Source organism: Triticum aestivum, chromosome 5D, assembly GCF_018294505.1.
Source record: "Triticum aestivum cultivar Chinese Spring chromosome 5D, IWGSC CS RefSeq v2.1, whole genome shotgun sequence".
Lineage (NCBI taxonomy): Eukaryota > Viridiplantae > Streptophyta > Magnoliopsida > Poales > Poaceae > Triticum > Triticum aestivum.
The window spans coordinates 156,505,906-156,522,819 of NC_057808.1; positions in this window are offsets into that span (position 1 = coordinate 156,505,906).

Genomic DNA, 16,914 nt, shown 5'->3' on the forward strand with positions numbered 1-16,914 from the left:
TATGAATTCAAATAAATTTGTATCACTTTTTTTACTAATGCTAGATATATTATTGTTCAGGTTGAGCCTAACTATAGGATTTCTAATACCTATCTTTCGAACATTGAACAATGAGCTATCCTCCACAATTTATACTTACAAGGGGTTAACTTGATAAGGTAACAACTGAACATATTTATATTTCTAAAATGCTGCCAGAAGGATGGCCGTCCAGCAGAATATATATATTGCCAATCTTATTTTCATCTAAGAAAATAAAAATTTGTCTGCATGACAGAATATAACTTCTACAGCAGCCAAATCTTAAAAGCATAAGAACTAATGTGAGCACTTTTTTTGCATGTTGTGATGTTGTCTCGTATCCTCTAGCGATAATGTGGTCAATATCTTACATTTGTTATTATGCTATCCTTGGAACTGAATACAATTTCAACAACAAATCTCACCATCAGCTTGTCCTTATTGGTAGCTAATACAGAACACAACAACAGAATCACATTACTAATTGTTCCACTTTAACATTTAACATGAAAAATAATTACATTATATGCAGCTACATCGACTTGCGTGTCGCCCTTGCGTCGCCCCTTCGGGCCGTAGTGCCGCGATACGCGGTCCCTGCCGCCCCGTGGTTCTCGTAGCGGCTACATCGACTTGCGCGTCGCCCCTGCGTCGCCCCTTCGGGCCGTAGTGCCGCGATACGCGGTCCCTGCCGCCGCCTCGAGGCCGTCCCCGCGGTTGCACTGTACCACGCTCAGCCGCTGCACCGCCCCTTCGAGCCGTAGCGCCGCGGCCCGCAGTCCCAGCAACCGCCCCGAGGTCTTTCGCCGTTGCCCCGACCTGCCCGCCGCCCCTTCGGGCTATAGCGACGCGGCCCGCGGTCCACCGCCGTCCCCGCGCGTCAACCTCTCGTGGTATGCGCCGTGCCGCCGGCCTTGGCGTGGGAACGCCATTGTCCGCGCCGGTCTTCATCCCGCAGTTGGGTTCCTCGTCTACTTCGAGCACCGCCGCCGCACTACTAACCTAGCCGCCGCCGCCCGTCCACCCCCTTCAGCTTTGTCCAAGCACCAGCCCATCGCCAGCGTCGTCGTCATCTACCCCGACCATTTCATCCACTCCGACCACCGTTGGTGACATCGGCCCCGCGTCGATGGACGCCGCAACCGTCGTCGAGTTCTTCTCTGCTGGCCTCTCCGACTTCTCCGACATGGCGTACAGCTCGTGCAGGTCCCTGTCTACGCATGCTCGGTGCTAGCAACACCGATGTGTGCCTTCGTCCATGACGTGTCCCCGGGCCTGGCAAGCCTAGTGCGGCGCTTCGCCAACTTCGTCTTCTTTCATCTACGCATGCCCGGTGCTGGCAACACCGACGCGTGCGTTCGTCTACGACGTGTCACCGGGTTTGGCAAACCCGGCGCGACGCCTCGTCAACACCGTCTTCTTCCCGGCGCACCAGTACTTCAAAACCGCTACGCCCATGAATAACTTGGCGCCTCCTTGCGCCCGCAGCTCCATGGCGACTCCCTTGACACCGGCTACCCCAACTCGACATCGACCAAGGCGTTCTTCGCACGGCTACCTCGTCCACGGCTACACCACTCTACGCTCTCGGCTACCTCGACATCGACACAAAGGGTTATCATCCGCTTGAGCAACTCGTTGTCTTCCTCTATAGTCAATGCGTCCGCAACGTGACACCGTCCACGACGCTCCCACCATGACTGCGGGGGGATGTCAGCCCGTCGGCTGCTATTCTCTCCAGTCTGACCGTTCGCGACGCTCCTGTTGTTTGCAACGCTACCGGTACGACTGCGCGGGGAAGGGGGGGGGGGTTGAAGGAAATATGCCCTAGAGGCAATAATAAAGTTGTTATTTTATATTCCCTTATATCATGATGAATGTTTATTATTCATGCTAGAATTGTATTAACCGGAAACTTGATACATGTGTGGATACATAGAGAAAACACCGTGTCCCTAGTAAGCCTCTACTAGGCTAGCTCGTTAATCAAAGATGATTAAGTTTCCTAACCATAGACATGTGTTGTCATTTGATGAACATGATCACATCATTAGGAGAATAATGTGATGGACAAGACCCATCCGTTAGCTTAGCATATTGATCGTTCAGTTTTATTGCTATTGCTTTCTTCATGTGAAATAAATATTCCTTTGACTATGAGATTATGCAACTCCCGGATACCGGAGGAATACCTTGTGTGCTATCAAACGTCACAACGTAACTGGGTGATTATAAAGATGCTCTACAGGTATCTTCGAAGGTGTTTGTTGGGTTGGCATTGATCGAGATTAGGATTTGTCACTCCGAGTATCGGAGAGGTATCTCTGGGCCCTCTCGGTAATGCACGTCATAAGAAGCCTTGCAAGCAAAGTGACTAATGAGTTAGTTACAAGATGATGTATTACGGAACGAGTAAAGAGACTTGCCGGTAACGAGATTGAACTAGGTATGTAGATACCGACGATCGAATCTCGGGCAAGTAACATACCGATGACAAAGGGAATAACGTTTGTTGTCATAACGGTTCGACCGATAAAGATCTTCGTAGAATATGTAGGAACCAATATGAGCATCCAGGTTCCGCTATTGGTTATTGACCGGAGAGGTGTCTCGGTCATGTCTACATAGTTCTCGAACCCGTAGGGCGCTTAACGTTCGATGATGATTTAGTATTATATGAGTTATGTGATTTGGTGACCGAATGTTGTTCGGAGTCCCGAATGAGATCACAGACATGATGAGGAGTCTCCAAATGGTCGAGAGGTAAAGATTGATATATAGGACGATGGTATTCGGACACCGGAAATGTTCCGGAGGGTACCGGGTACATATCGGGTCACTGGAAGGGGTTCCAGGCACCCCCGGCAAAAGATATGGGCCTTATGGGCCAAGAGGGGAAACACACCAGCCACAAGGGGCTGGTGCGCCCCCCATATGGGCCGGCCTAAGTGGAGAAGTGATGTGGAGCATCCCTCGACCATCACCATGGACGTCACACCACCACCGCAAGGACGGAGAAGACCGATGACAAGAGCACACGCACGTGCCACCGAAACCGAGGTTGACTCCTTCCTCTTCAAACTCCATTCGAATTCACACGAGAATCGGGTTCTACCTCAAACGGAATTGTTGTGCATTCTTAGGTACCAAGAAGAAGTCCATGAAGAAGCTATCACGAAGACCCGAGCACCTACGGACGAGAAGAAGGAGGAAGGGGGCGACAAGAGTGAATAAGGAGGTGCCCTGGACACCCCGGGTGCCCGGGCACTTTGGCCCCGAAGGCCCGCCCCCTGGCGCCGCTCCCAGCCGGCCCCGGGTGCCCGACCATGGAGGGCCCGGGTGCCCGCACCACCCTGGGTGCCCGGCCTCCTGCGCCCAGCCACCCTCCGGGTGCCCGGCCACGGAGCCCCGGGTGCTCGGGCCCTTGTCCCAGCCGCACGGCGCCACCCCGGGTGCCCGGGCTTGGGACCCCCGGGTGCCCGGCCAACCTACAGCCGCGCCCCTGTACAGGCCAGGTGCCCAGCCCCTCCGCCCCCGGGTGCCCGGCCGAACCGGTGTGTTGGTCCCTGACCGGTCCGGGTGTCTGGACCCCTTTGCCCCGGGTGCCCGGACCACTCCGCGAATGCCTGCGTGCAAGTTGGGGCTTTTGCCCTTGTAATCCTCTCCCCCTCTTATTTCGCCCCTAGACTATAAGTACCCCCCACCTAGCTCATTTGAGAGGATAGCAAAGTATATGACATGATTTAGTGAGCTTTGCTCCTTGTACCTCCTCTTGAGAGAGAGAGAGACCTCTCCCATGGAGATCAAGACCTCCTATGGAGAAGATCCCTAGTAGATTCAAGCCCCATCTAGGGAAGGATCTCCATCATAGGATCATCAAGACCTCTCTCCTCATAGGATTGGGATGAACTAGTTATCTCTTGTATCTTCTTGTGTTGGATTTGGACCTTTGTATCCGTCTTTGTGTAATTGGATCTGGCACATGTGTGATTGGATCAAGTCAATTTGAGTGTTCCTCTTGTTTCCCCCTTTGTGTTCTTCTTGTTCTTGGGGATTTTCCCTCCAATTCGTGAAAGATCTCCATCTAGGGTTCCACCCTACAACATCTTGGTATCATGAGCCATGGTTTATCACAAAATTGGAGCCCCCCTTCTTGTTCTCTAGCCTAATTTTGTTGTGTTCTTCCTCAATTTGGAAAATTCCCCACCAAAGATAGCCCCAATTTTTGTTGTTGTGATTTGTTGGTTTGATGATGTTTTGTTGGATTTGATCCATGGATTTGCTTGGTTTCAAGTGGATCTAGCCTTCCCCATCCATCTCCACCTTTCCCCACCAGAAATCCATCAATTTCTTCCATTTTCCCACAAATTTCCGCCCAAATCCGTGACCCCCGGGCACCCGGACCTCAAACCCCGGGCACCTGGACCCCCCGAGCAAGTTCCGCCCAACCCCGCTGACCACCCCGGGTGCCCGCACCACTTACCCCCGGGCCACTTTTTCTGCCCAACCCCGCTGACCACCCTGGGTGCCCGCACCTCCGACCCCCGGGCACCCGCAACTCCCAGTTTCAGCTCACCAACAAAAACCGTTTCGGCCATAACTTTCACCCCCCGAAGTCTGATTTTGACCTTCTTTAGCTCGTTGAGTAGCTATTGACATCCCCCATCCATCTAGATAGGTTCCAACATCATTTGACTCCATTTTTTTGGGCATTTTCGCATCTTTACTTAGGCCATCCACCATATCATCCGCAAACCACCATAGCTTTCCTCAACCTAACCCATTTTGCTCCATTTAGCATTTGTGATTGTTTGAGTGGTGACTTGAGTCTCCTAAGGTGTTTCGGCTACTTAGGGACGGTTGCTTCTTCATCAACCACCACCACCACTTCCGCATTGCTAACTTCCTGAACCACCAACACATTCTACTACCACCATTTGACATTTTCCTTTGAGATTTTGAGTTTGTGGTTTTTCTGTTTCCTAGGGTGTTTCGGCTAACTAGGAACAGTTCGACATCGACAACACCGCCACTCAACTTCGTCAAGGAATCATCATCGACCACCTTCACCATTTTGACACGCTAACCGTAAGCAAGAACGGTAACCTCTATATCATCTTGGTATCGTGGTATCCCATTGTACATTCATTCTTGCCATTGCATTGTTAACCCCTTAGCCCATTTTGCGTCACTTGCCTATCGAGACTAGTCTTTGAGTATTGCCGTCAACGTTACTTGTGCACATTAGTGATCCGTACCTTCCATTGCATACATACCATATCATATTGGTATCATCTTGGTATCATCATATCATCCCTTGTGTCACAAGATTGTTCCCGCATATACACAATAGCTATCTTGGTTTGTGCATTTCGCATAAGTGGCCATACAAAAAAATAGAATAAGCTTTTAAGCAAAAAGAGAGCAAAGAAGCTTGTAAGCAAGAGCCATAACACCGCCACATTGCATACCATTCTACCATATTGATCATCTTGGATCATCGTGTGCGAAACAACGGAACATCATACATCTATAGCATACTTGGGATAGAAAGTTGATACATTTTGCATCTTCTAGGTTGTGCACAAGTGTCGTATCCGCCTATTGAGCAATCGTGCTAGCGTCTCTCTAGAGTTGTGCAACACGAGCATTTTCCGTGGATTCCACATTTTGTGCTCATTCCTTGGTTGCACGACCCCATTTATCTATCCGTGTGTGTGTTTCCGTGTGCCACCCATTGCTATTGGTCTACTTGTTTCACTTGCGAATTTGTGAATCTTTTCCAACATTATTGACTCTTGCTAATATTTTGCATCAAATTTTTGTGCCACTATCCTCGCCGAGCTCCACCATAAGCCTTACTTGTGTAGGTGTGAGAATTGACAAGATCCGGTACCAATTGTGCTATTTCCTTGATACATTATTGAGTGATCATTGATCCATCTTCAACATTGGAAAGGTACATTTGGTCTAGTTCTTTCCTTTCTTCCACTCACATTTGCTCGAGTCTTGTGATGGATAGATAAGGCATTTCATCTCTGTTCTTCCACGACAACGACGGCGCGAACAACAACATCAACAAAACGTCCGTCTTCGGACTACAACAAGCAATGCAAGGCATTGAGCGACTCGCCTTCGACATTCGCCAAAATGAAGCAAGGAAAAGGGACTACATCGACACCAAGTTGAACGAACAAATGGATCAAGTACGAGACATGTTGGCCAACTACAAGTCTTCTTCCCCTTCGTCATCTTCAAGGCGGCGACGCTCGAGTAGCAAATCTTCGGAACGCCATCGAGCTCAAGCACTACAACACCATCAAGCTGAAGATGCTCGACACACGCAAACCTACAAGTCCGAACATGCTCTACTTCATGCCAAGGATAAGCTTCATGAGCAAAAGAGAAGACCACGAGAAAAGCACCACCAAGAGGAAGCTCCGACTACCACGACTACTTCGGCATCTTCGCCTTTGGACGTACGACATCTTCGTCTACTTCCCACGAGTACAACTACATCGAGATCATCAAGTCCAAGGCGACCACGTACAAGCGAGGGTGACACTCCCATCTTCGGAATCCCCTCAAGGAAGATGATCGAGCATGGGATTTTCCCTTCGGTCATGGAGACGAGTGATGATGTGCCATCTTCGGCCTTCATCCACAACGAGGGTGATGTTGTGCCATCTTCGGCCTTTATCCACAACGAGATTGACGATGTGCCATCTTCGGCCTTCATCCACGACGAGAGTGATGATGTGCTATCTTCGGCCTTCATCCATGGCGACGACTACGAGACGGTTGAGCACAGAATTTTTCCTTCGACCACGACGACATATGATGACTTGAGTGACTTGTGCCACCGTATTGAGAGTGCGAGTGACTTCACCACTAGCCCCATATATGATGAGTTGCCAAAATTCCCATGTGAGGAGAGCCACAACCCCCATCACTTGAGTGAGATGAGTGACTCCACCATATGTGACATTGAGTGCACCTATTTTGAGGGAGTGAGTGAACGACCACATAGAGAGTGTGATAGTTGATAGGGCATGTGAGGCCATTTCGATTTCTAACAACTTAACCTCTACCTCTATTATGTCTTCTCATTTGGTGCTAGGTCCCATTTATGATGACGCGCCGATCCTCGACGACCGTGTCCTCCCTTTGGACAAGACGATGTCCATGTTGGAATATGATGCACCCCCACATTGTTCCATCAAGATGAAGATGATGACCACCATTTGGTCTTTGCCACCTCACCTACACCACTTGAGTGGAATGAACAAGGTATTATAGGTGAAGGTGATGCTCTAGTCCCACTAGTGGACATTCTCGACATTGATTGCTTGGATGATGTTGATCCACCTATTACCATGCTTCATGCTAGTGTGACTTCCCCATGCGATGATTTACCCATTTATGATGAGTTTGTTGATTGCCATGTGGCGTCTATTAGTCGTGATGCCGTGTTGCATAGGATTTCTTGTGATAATTCTCTCGGTCACATCATGTTTGACAATCCGCTTGACTTGTCATATGCTATGCATGAGATCAACAATATGTCATATTTGCAATCTCATCGTAGTGACTATGCATATGCCGTCAACATAAACCCAATTTGCACAATGGCATAGATGACAAGCCCATGGTTATTGGCATTTGTTTTTCTTGTGATGATATTGATATGCTCCCTTTGCATCATTTATCTCATATGCCATGCCATGAGAACCTAGCTTCGGATATGCATTGTTTTGGATGTTGTCAATATTCTCAATGTGATGTTTCCACGAATGCTCATGAGGAGACCCCCATAGTTTCCTCATACATTTTAGGAGATTTTGATTCATCCTATCCATTGCATGATCCCAATACTTGTGTGCACCATATGCTCCCCATGAATAAACATGCTAGTGATATGCCATATACTTGCATTCTCAATTTGTGTCCCCATCGTGCCATACATAACAACTATTTTTTCATGATGGATGACATGTTCTTATACCATGCATCAAATTTCTTTGAGCGATGCTTATCTTGTGCTAACTCACGCATGCACATACACATCATGATGGATGATGCGTACATTTACCAAGTGCACAATTTCTTTGGTTTGTGTCTCTTTTGTGTAGGTACACATTCTACCTCGTCAACCTCGCAATCCCATGAGTTGACGAAACGAGCTCTAGAGAGCAATGATGATTTGGGACACCGTGGATTGTTCTTACCACCGCTCTCTTCGCGCAAAGTCTTCACGCATTTCTTCTACATGTGCCATGTTCACTTTGCATGATATGCTCATTTGTTTACATTTGCCATGCATTTGTGACCCATGCTTTGCATTACACATGATGATTGATGCTACTACTTGTATGTGTATTTGCAAGCTTGGTGGAGATATTGCTTGTTATTGCCATGTTCCATTTATGCCACATTCCTATGATGATACTATGATCTTGCTTTGTGCTCGTGCTCGCGATATGTCATGTGCACTTCCTATATCTATTATTTACTCACATGACATGATTGCCATGATTTCCTCTAGTGTGTTGCATCTTCGCTCCACTAGTTTGCACGACTTGATTTCTATGCTTTCTCTTGTTGCATCCAATTCTTGGATTAGTTGCTCCTATCATATGTTTGGTTGCAACAATGTCATTACTTCACATATGCCATGTCCCATTGCTTGTCACTTGCTTGACTTGATTGCCTCGCACATGTTGCAATATTGCTATATCATTTGTGCTGAGTGCCTCACTTTCTTCACCACACCATATGCACATTATGCTTGGATTATCTTGCACTTGCCCCATGTGTTTAGACTTGCATTTCATTTGGTGTTGTGAACGACTCTTATGCCTACCATAGACCGTTCATTGAGAGTCTTATGCATGCTTGCTATGACATTGAGGTCGATGCTTATTCTCTTGGCACACATATTTGCATCTCTACCTCACATTTACATGCTTGTTTCCATGATATCCTTGATTTTGCTACATTTATGCGCTTACATGACATGTGACAATCCCTTGTCACACCATATATTATGCTTGATGACCACACTTGTTTGGTGAATCACCTCGTGAATGCTTGGTTTGGCACTAACGCTAGCCACATTTGTTTCTCCAAGTGTTTGTTATACTTGCTCCTTTTGAAGGAATCACAAGATGGTGCGACATTGGAGAGTGCCCATTTCGAGCTTCAAAATGATAAGTGCTTGGTGGTTGTCCACTTCTACATGGCGACGCCCTCTCTTTACCATGGTGATGAAGATCACGATCCGTGGATGGATCTCTCGCAAGGGAGGGGGGGGGGGAGATGATGCGTAGCATCCCTCGACCATCACCATGGACGTCACACCACCACCGCAAGGACGGAGAAGACCGATGACAAGAGCACACGCACGTGCCACCGAAACCGAGGTTGACTCCTTCCTCTTCAAACTCCATTCGAATTCACATGAGAATCGGCTTCTACCTCAAACGGAATTGTTGTGCATTCTTAGGTACCAAGAAGAAGTCCATGAAGAAGCTAGCACGAAGACCCGAGCACCTACGGATGAGAAGAAGGAGGAAGGGGGCGACAAGAGTGAAGAAGGAGGTGCCCTGGACACCCCGTGTAACACCCACGATGCGGCTATATCTCCCACGTGTCGAGGCACGACTTAGAGGCATAACCGCATAGTGGTTTTGTCGCAAGAAGGGTCATCTTCACACAATCCCATGTAATGAACAAGAATGGGATAAAGAGTTGGCTTACAATCGCCACTTCACACAATACATAAATATAATTCATACATCATCCAAAATACACACATATAGACCGACTACGGTCAAAATCCAGAAGAAAATAAGATAACCCCAAATGCTAGATCCCCGATCGTCCCAACTAGGCTCCACTACTGATCATCAGGAAAAGACACATAGTAACGACCACGTTCCTCATCGAACTCCCACTTAAGATCGATCCCATCATCTGCACTGGCATCGCCGGCACCTGCAACTGTTTTGGTAGAATCTGTGAGTCACGGGGACTCAGCAATCTCACACCCGCGAGATCAAGACTATTTAAGCTTATAGGAAAGGATGGTGTAATGAGGTGGAGCTGCAGCAGGCAATAAGCATATATGGTGGCTAACATACGCAAAAGAGAGCGAGAAGAGAAGCAACGGAACGGTCGTCATCTAGCAATGACCAAGAAGTGATCCTGAACTCCTACTTACGTCATTCATAACTCAAGCCGTGTTCACTTCCCGGGCTCCGCCGAGAAAAGGCCATCACGGCTACACACCCGATTGATGTATTTTAATTGAGTCAAGTGACAAGTTCTCTACAACCGGACATTAACAAATTCCCATCTGCCTCATGACCACGGGCACGGCTTTCGAAAGATAATACCCTGCAGGGGTGTCCCAACTTAGCCCATCATAAGCTCTCACGGTCAACGAAGGATAAACCTTCTCCCGGAAAGACCCGATCAGTCTCGGAATCCCGGTTTACAAGACATTTCGACAATGGTAAAACAAGACCAGCAAAGCCACCCGAATGTGCCGACAAATCCCGATAGGAGCTGCACATATCTCGTTCTCAGGGCACACCGGATTGTCCAAGTTTCCGATAGGCCAGACCAGAGTTGCCCCTGGTGGCCACCGGCGACTGACAGGTTGGACCAATACTCAGAGGAGCACTGGCCCGGGGGTTTAAAATAAAGATGACCCTCGGGCTCTAGAAAACCCGGGGGAAAAAGGCTTAGGTGGCAAATGGTAAAACCAAGGTTGGGCCTTGCTGGAGGAGTTTTATTCAAGGCGAACTGTCGAGGGGGTCCCATAAATCACCCGACCGCCTAAGGAACGCAAACTCAAGGAACATAATACCGGTATGACAGAAACTAGGGCGGCAAGAGTGGAACAAAACACCAGGCATAAGGCCGAGCCTTCCACCCTTTACCAAAATATATAGATGCATTAATTAAATAAGAGATATTGTGATATCCCATCAAATCCATGTTCCAACATGGAACCAACTTCAACTTCACCTGCAACTAGCAACGCTATAAGAAGGGCTGAGCAAAAGCGGTAACATAGCCAAACAACGGTTTGCTAGGAAAGGATGGTTAGAGGCTGACATGGCAATATGGGAGGCATGATATAGCAAGTGATAGGTAGCGCAGCATGGCAATAGAACGAACAACTAGCAAAGCAAAGATAGAAGTGATTTCGAGGGGTGGTCATCTTGCCTGCAAGGTTCTCAGAGTTGTCGAAAGCTTGATCCTCGTAAGCGTACTCAATAGGTTCCTCGTTCACGAACTCGTCTCCCGGCTCTACCCAAGACAAGAACACAAGCAACAGAACCACAATCAATCACGAGAAATGCACAAGCAACATGATGCAAAACATGTATGATATGCAAGATATGATATGCGATGCATATGCGTGCTCCGGAAGGAAAATGATGAACAAGGCAGTAACTTGGCAAACCAAGCATGCACTGGAAAGATGAGATGGTTTCGGTCGAAATCGATATAAAGATCACCGGAAACGGATGCACGGTTTGCAAATGGCAAGCAAAACAAGAATGACACGAATCTGCGATTAACAGCATGATAGCACTTAAAATGCAACAAGCAACAATGCTACATCACTCCAACATAGCAACAAAGCATATGGCAGTAATCTACAGGAGATGCTTGACAAAATATGAAAATTGAGCTACGGCTAGTTCACAACATAACAAGCTCAAACAAGCATGGCAAAAGTGCAAAAGATAACAAGTTCACAGACTTGGTGAAATTACTGGACATGGCAGAAAACAGCATGAGGTAGCAATGTTTAGAGCACAAAATCAACAAGCTACAGGAACTTAACATGGCAAAACAAGGCATCTCAGTATTATACTAAATGCATATGACAAAAGTCCCTTAGTGAACATAAGCCAAAAAGGACCAGAAGATATGATGGCAAGCATGTAAACATAGCAAGTTTCGTTATCAGGTTCAGACTTGGCAGAAAACAGAGCATGGCAGAAACAATAATATGAGGGCATCTTTGTGAGCTTGATGCACTCATCACAAAGCAATTCATGACAAAACAAGCATACCTACAGCAAGATGGCATGTTTATGAAGCTAGACATGGCAAGAACAAAAGCATAGCATGTATGGATCAACTACAACAAGCTTGGCAAAAATGAATATCATGTTAAGAATCTGCCAGAAATATTTTATAGTAAACGTAGAGGAAGATTGAGTCATGCTAAGGTACTCCATAATTGCAACCAAGGGTAGGAATAGATCAATTACAACAATAGCTACAAAACATCCTTACTGAACATCTCCAAAATATGCATGGATCTCTCTGTAGCATTAAGTTTACATGGTAACAAAATAACAGCAGACAAGGCCTTGGAGAAATCACTAAGTCCCTGAAATCAGAAACATTATGGAGCCTAGTTTGCATGCTTGTGCTAGTCACCACAGAGATCATAAAAATACATGGCATACACCACTGGAAAGATGGCATGGCATACAACAAAACACATGTAGAGCTCATGCCCATAAGATGCACAGATAAAATGATACAAAAATGACAAATCTACAAGTTCTGTTAAGAACCAGCAGATAACAGCAACTAGCCCTCTTGCAACAGAGATTTGGGCATCAAGATGACCTCTAATGAATATGGTGCAATTGAACAAAATGTGGAGCATCACGAGAAGAAGAATTTGACATATTATACGCGCGAAACAGAGCTATATGCAGAGAGTTACGCATTGTTGAACATGTGCACTTGCTGTAACAGAAAAAGACTTGGAGGATTTTCGGGCTTCGGGAAAAGTCAACGTACGCAGTTGACCCAGATCGGATCGAGGCCGGGGTCGCTCGCCGGCGACGGGAGAGGAAGGAGAGGAGGCGGCCGGCGTTGGGGAGGCGGAGGACGGCGGGGTCGGCGCCGGAGGGGAGGCGGCGCCGGTGGCCGGCGGGAGGCGCGGCGGCGGACGACGGTGATGCGGGGCCCGGCGGGCGGTGTCCCGCGGCAGCGGCGCGCGGGCGAGGCGGCGGCGGCCGGGCGGGGCGAGGGCGGCGGACGAGCCGGCGGGGCGCGGGCGGCGTACGGGCCGGCGGGGCGCGGGCGGCGTACGGGCCGGCGGGCCCGCGGCGGTGGGAGAGCCGACGGGGACAGGTGGCGCGACGCGGTTGGCCGGGCGGTGGCGGCGACTTCGTCCGGCGCCGGGCGGACGTGTCCGGCGCACAGAGGGACGAAGGTTAGGGTTTGATCTGCGATTCGATTTCGGGAGGGGAGGCATATAAATAGGTAGAGGGAGCTACGAGAGTCCAAATGAGGTGCGGTTTTCGCCCACACGATCGTGATCGAACGACCTACAGCATGGAAGAGATTTTGGTGGGTTTTGGGCTGGTTTTTAGGGGGGTTTTGCTGCAACACACAGAAGGCATCTGCGGTTACCCGGTTAACCGTTGGAGTACCAAACGACCTCCAAATGGAACGAAACTTGACCGGTGGTCTCCGGGTGGTATACCAAGGCCACTTGACAAGCCTCGGTCTATTCCGAGAATGTTTGACACCCGCTCATGAAAGAAAACAAGAGGGGTGCGCCGGAGGAGATAGGAGCGCCGGATTGCAAAACGGACAACGGGGAAAATGTTCGGATGCATGAGACGAACACGTATGCAAATGCAATGCACATGATGACATGATATGATATGCATGACATGAACAAAATGCAAAACCACGAAGAGAATATCATAACACAAAGCCGAAAATGGCAAGAGTTGGAGTTACAAATATGGAAAGTTACATGCGGGGTGTTACACCCCGGGTGCCCAGGCACTTTGGCCCCGGAGGCCCGGCCCCCCTAGCGCCGCTCCCAGCCGGCCCCGGGTGCCCGGCCTCCTGCCCCGAGCCGCCCTCTGGGTGCCTGGGCCCTTGTCCCAGCCGCACGACGCCACTCGGGTGCCCCGACTTGGGACCCCTAGGTGCCCGGCCACCCTACAACCGCGCCCTTGTACAGGCCAGGTGCCCGGCCCCTTTGCCCCCGGGTGCCTGGCCGAACCGGTGTGTTGGTCCCTGACCGGTCCGGGTTCCCGAACCCCTTTACACCGGGTGCCCGGACCACTTCGCGAATGCCTGCGTGCAAGTTGGGGCTTTTGCCCTTGTAACCCTCTCCCCCTCTTATTTCACCCCTAGACTATAAGTACCCTACCTAGCTCATTTGAGAGGATAGCAAAGTATATGACATGATTTAGTGAGCTTTGCTCCTTTTACCTCCTCTTGAGAGAGAGAGAGAGACCTGTCCCATGGAGATCAAGACCTCCTATGGAGAAGATCCCTAGTGGATTCAAGCCCCCATCTAGGGAAGGATCTCCATCATAGGATCATCAAGACCTCTCTCCTCATAGGATTGGGATGAACTATTTACCTCTTGTATCTTCTTGTGTTGGATTTCGACCTTTGTGTCCCTCTTTGTGTAATTGGATCTAGCACATGTGTGATTGGATCAAGTCAATTTGAGTGTTCCTCTTGTTTTCCCCCTTTGTGTTCTTCTTGTTCTTGGGGATTTCCCCTCCAATTCATGAAAGATCTCCATCTAGGGTTCCACTGTCACACCCAAGATGCGACCCTATCCTAAAGGAACACGAAGGTCCCACCAAGGATAGAAGCGCATCTTGAAGACGCTTTTGCAAGGTGGATATCATTACATCAACATTACATAATAGTTGGGGATACATACAAGGCATACAACTGCCGCAAGAATACAACAATACATCATACATAAGATCAACATCCGGCTACGGATGAAACATAAACAGAAACTCAAACGACATCCACCCTGCTAGCCCAGGCTGCCGACCTGGAACCTATCCCCTGATCGAAGAAGAAGCAGAAGAAGAACTCCAAAACAAACAACATCGCTCTCGCGTCATGATCATCGCAAAACCTATACCAGCAACTGGTGTTGTAGTAATCTGTGAGCCACGAGGACTCAGCAATCCCATTACCATGGGTTTCAAGACTAGCAAAGCTTAATGGGTAAGGAAGGGGTAAAGTGGTGAGGTTGCAGCAGCGACTAAGCATTTATGGTGGCTAATTTACGCAAAAAAGAGCGAGAAGAGAAGCAAAGGAACAGTCGTGAAGCTAGAAATGATCAAGAAGTGATCCTGAACTCCTACTTACGTCAAACATAACCCAGAAACCGTGTTCACTTCCCGGACTCCGCCGAGAAGAGACCATAACGGCTACACACGCGGTTGATGCGTTTTAATTAAGGTCAAGTGTCAAGTTCTCTACAACCGGATATTAACAAATTCCCATCTGCCACATAACCGCGGGCACGGCTTTCAAAAGATAATACCCTGCAGGGGTGTCCCAACTTAGCCCATTATAAGCTCTCACGGTCAACGAAGGATATTCCTTCTCCCGGGAAGACCCGATCAGTCTCGGAATCCCGGTTACAAGACATTTAGACAATGGTAAAACAAGTCCAGCAAAGCCGCCCGATGTGTCGACAATCCCGATAGGAGTCGCACGTACCTCGTTCCCAGGACACACCGGATGAACACTACGTACAACTAAAACCAGCCCTCAAGTTTCCCCGAGGTGGCGCTGCAAGTGGCTCTAGTTTGGACCAACACTCCGAGGAGCACTGACCCTCGGGAGCGCGACTCCCAAGGGAAAAAGGCTAGGTGAGGCAAATGTAAAACCAAGGTTGGGCCTTGCTGGAGGAGTTTTATTCAAAGCGAACTGTCAAGGGGGTCCCATAAATCACCCAACCGCGTAAGGGGCGCAAAATCAAGGAACATGACACCGGTATGACGGAAACTAGGGCGGCAAGAGTGGAACAAAACACCAGGCATAATGCCGAGCCTTCCACCCTTTACCAAGTATATAGATGCATTAATAATATAAGAGATATTATGATATCCCAACATAAACATAATCCAACATGGAGCAATCTTCAACTTCACCTGCAACTAGCAACGCTATAAGAGGGGCTGAGCAAAAGTGGTAACATAGCCAAACAATGGTTTGCTAGGAAGGGTGGCAAAGGTTAGAGGTTGATGGCAATTTGGGAGGCTTGAAGAACAAGTGATAGGTAGCGCAACATAGAGATAGAACGAAGCAACTAGCATAGCAATGATAGTAATGAGATCCAAGGTGACAGTCATCTTGCCTGAAATCCCACTAGGAAGAAGAACGAGTCCATGAAGAACATGAAGCCACGAAGACGAACGAATCCTCACGATCGCAACGACACGGGAACTATCGAGAAGAAGCACACAACATGGTAAACACACCACACATGAACAAGGCATGATGCTCAACCAAGAATGATGCATGACAAGGCTACATGAAGCTACTCATGACAAGAGATGATGCATACAAGAACAACACATCAAAGCAAGTTTAAATGAGGCCGGAAACAAGATATAACAACTCCGGTAAGTCCTCATATGCAAATTTCAAAATTGGTCCAGAACTGAGTAAGCCTTATGTTCAAGTTGTTAAACAACAAGTTAAGATGCACCAAGATGATCTACACAAAATTCTAGTCAAGTTTCATATAAAGTTCATTTAATTCGGAGCTACGGCCTAGAAGATATGAGCAAAAGAAGTTAAACATGGCATTGATGCAAAATGCATTCAAACATCAAACAAACACACTGAAAGCATGGATGCAACATGATAATATGAAACTACATGCAATTCTAAGCAAGTTTTATATAGAGCATGCTCAAAACGGAGCAACGGTGCAACACATACACTCCAAACAAGACATAGCAACAATCTGTCCAAAACAGCAACTAGGCATTTAGCAAGCATCAAAACAATATGCTACAGCAACTCAACATGAAAACAAAAGGCATGGACATGATCTACAGG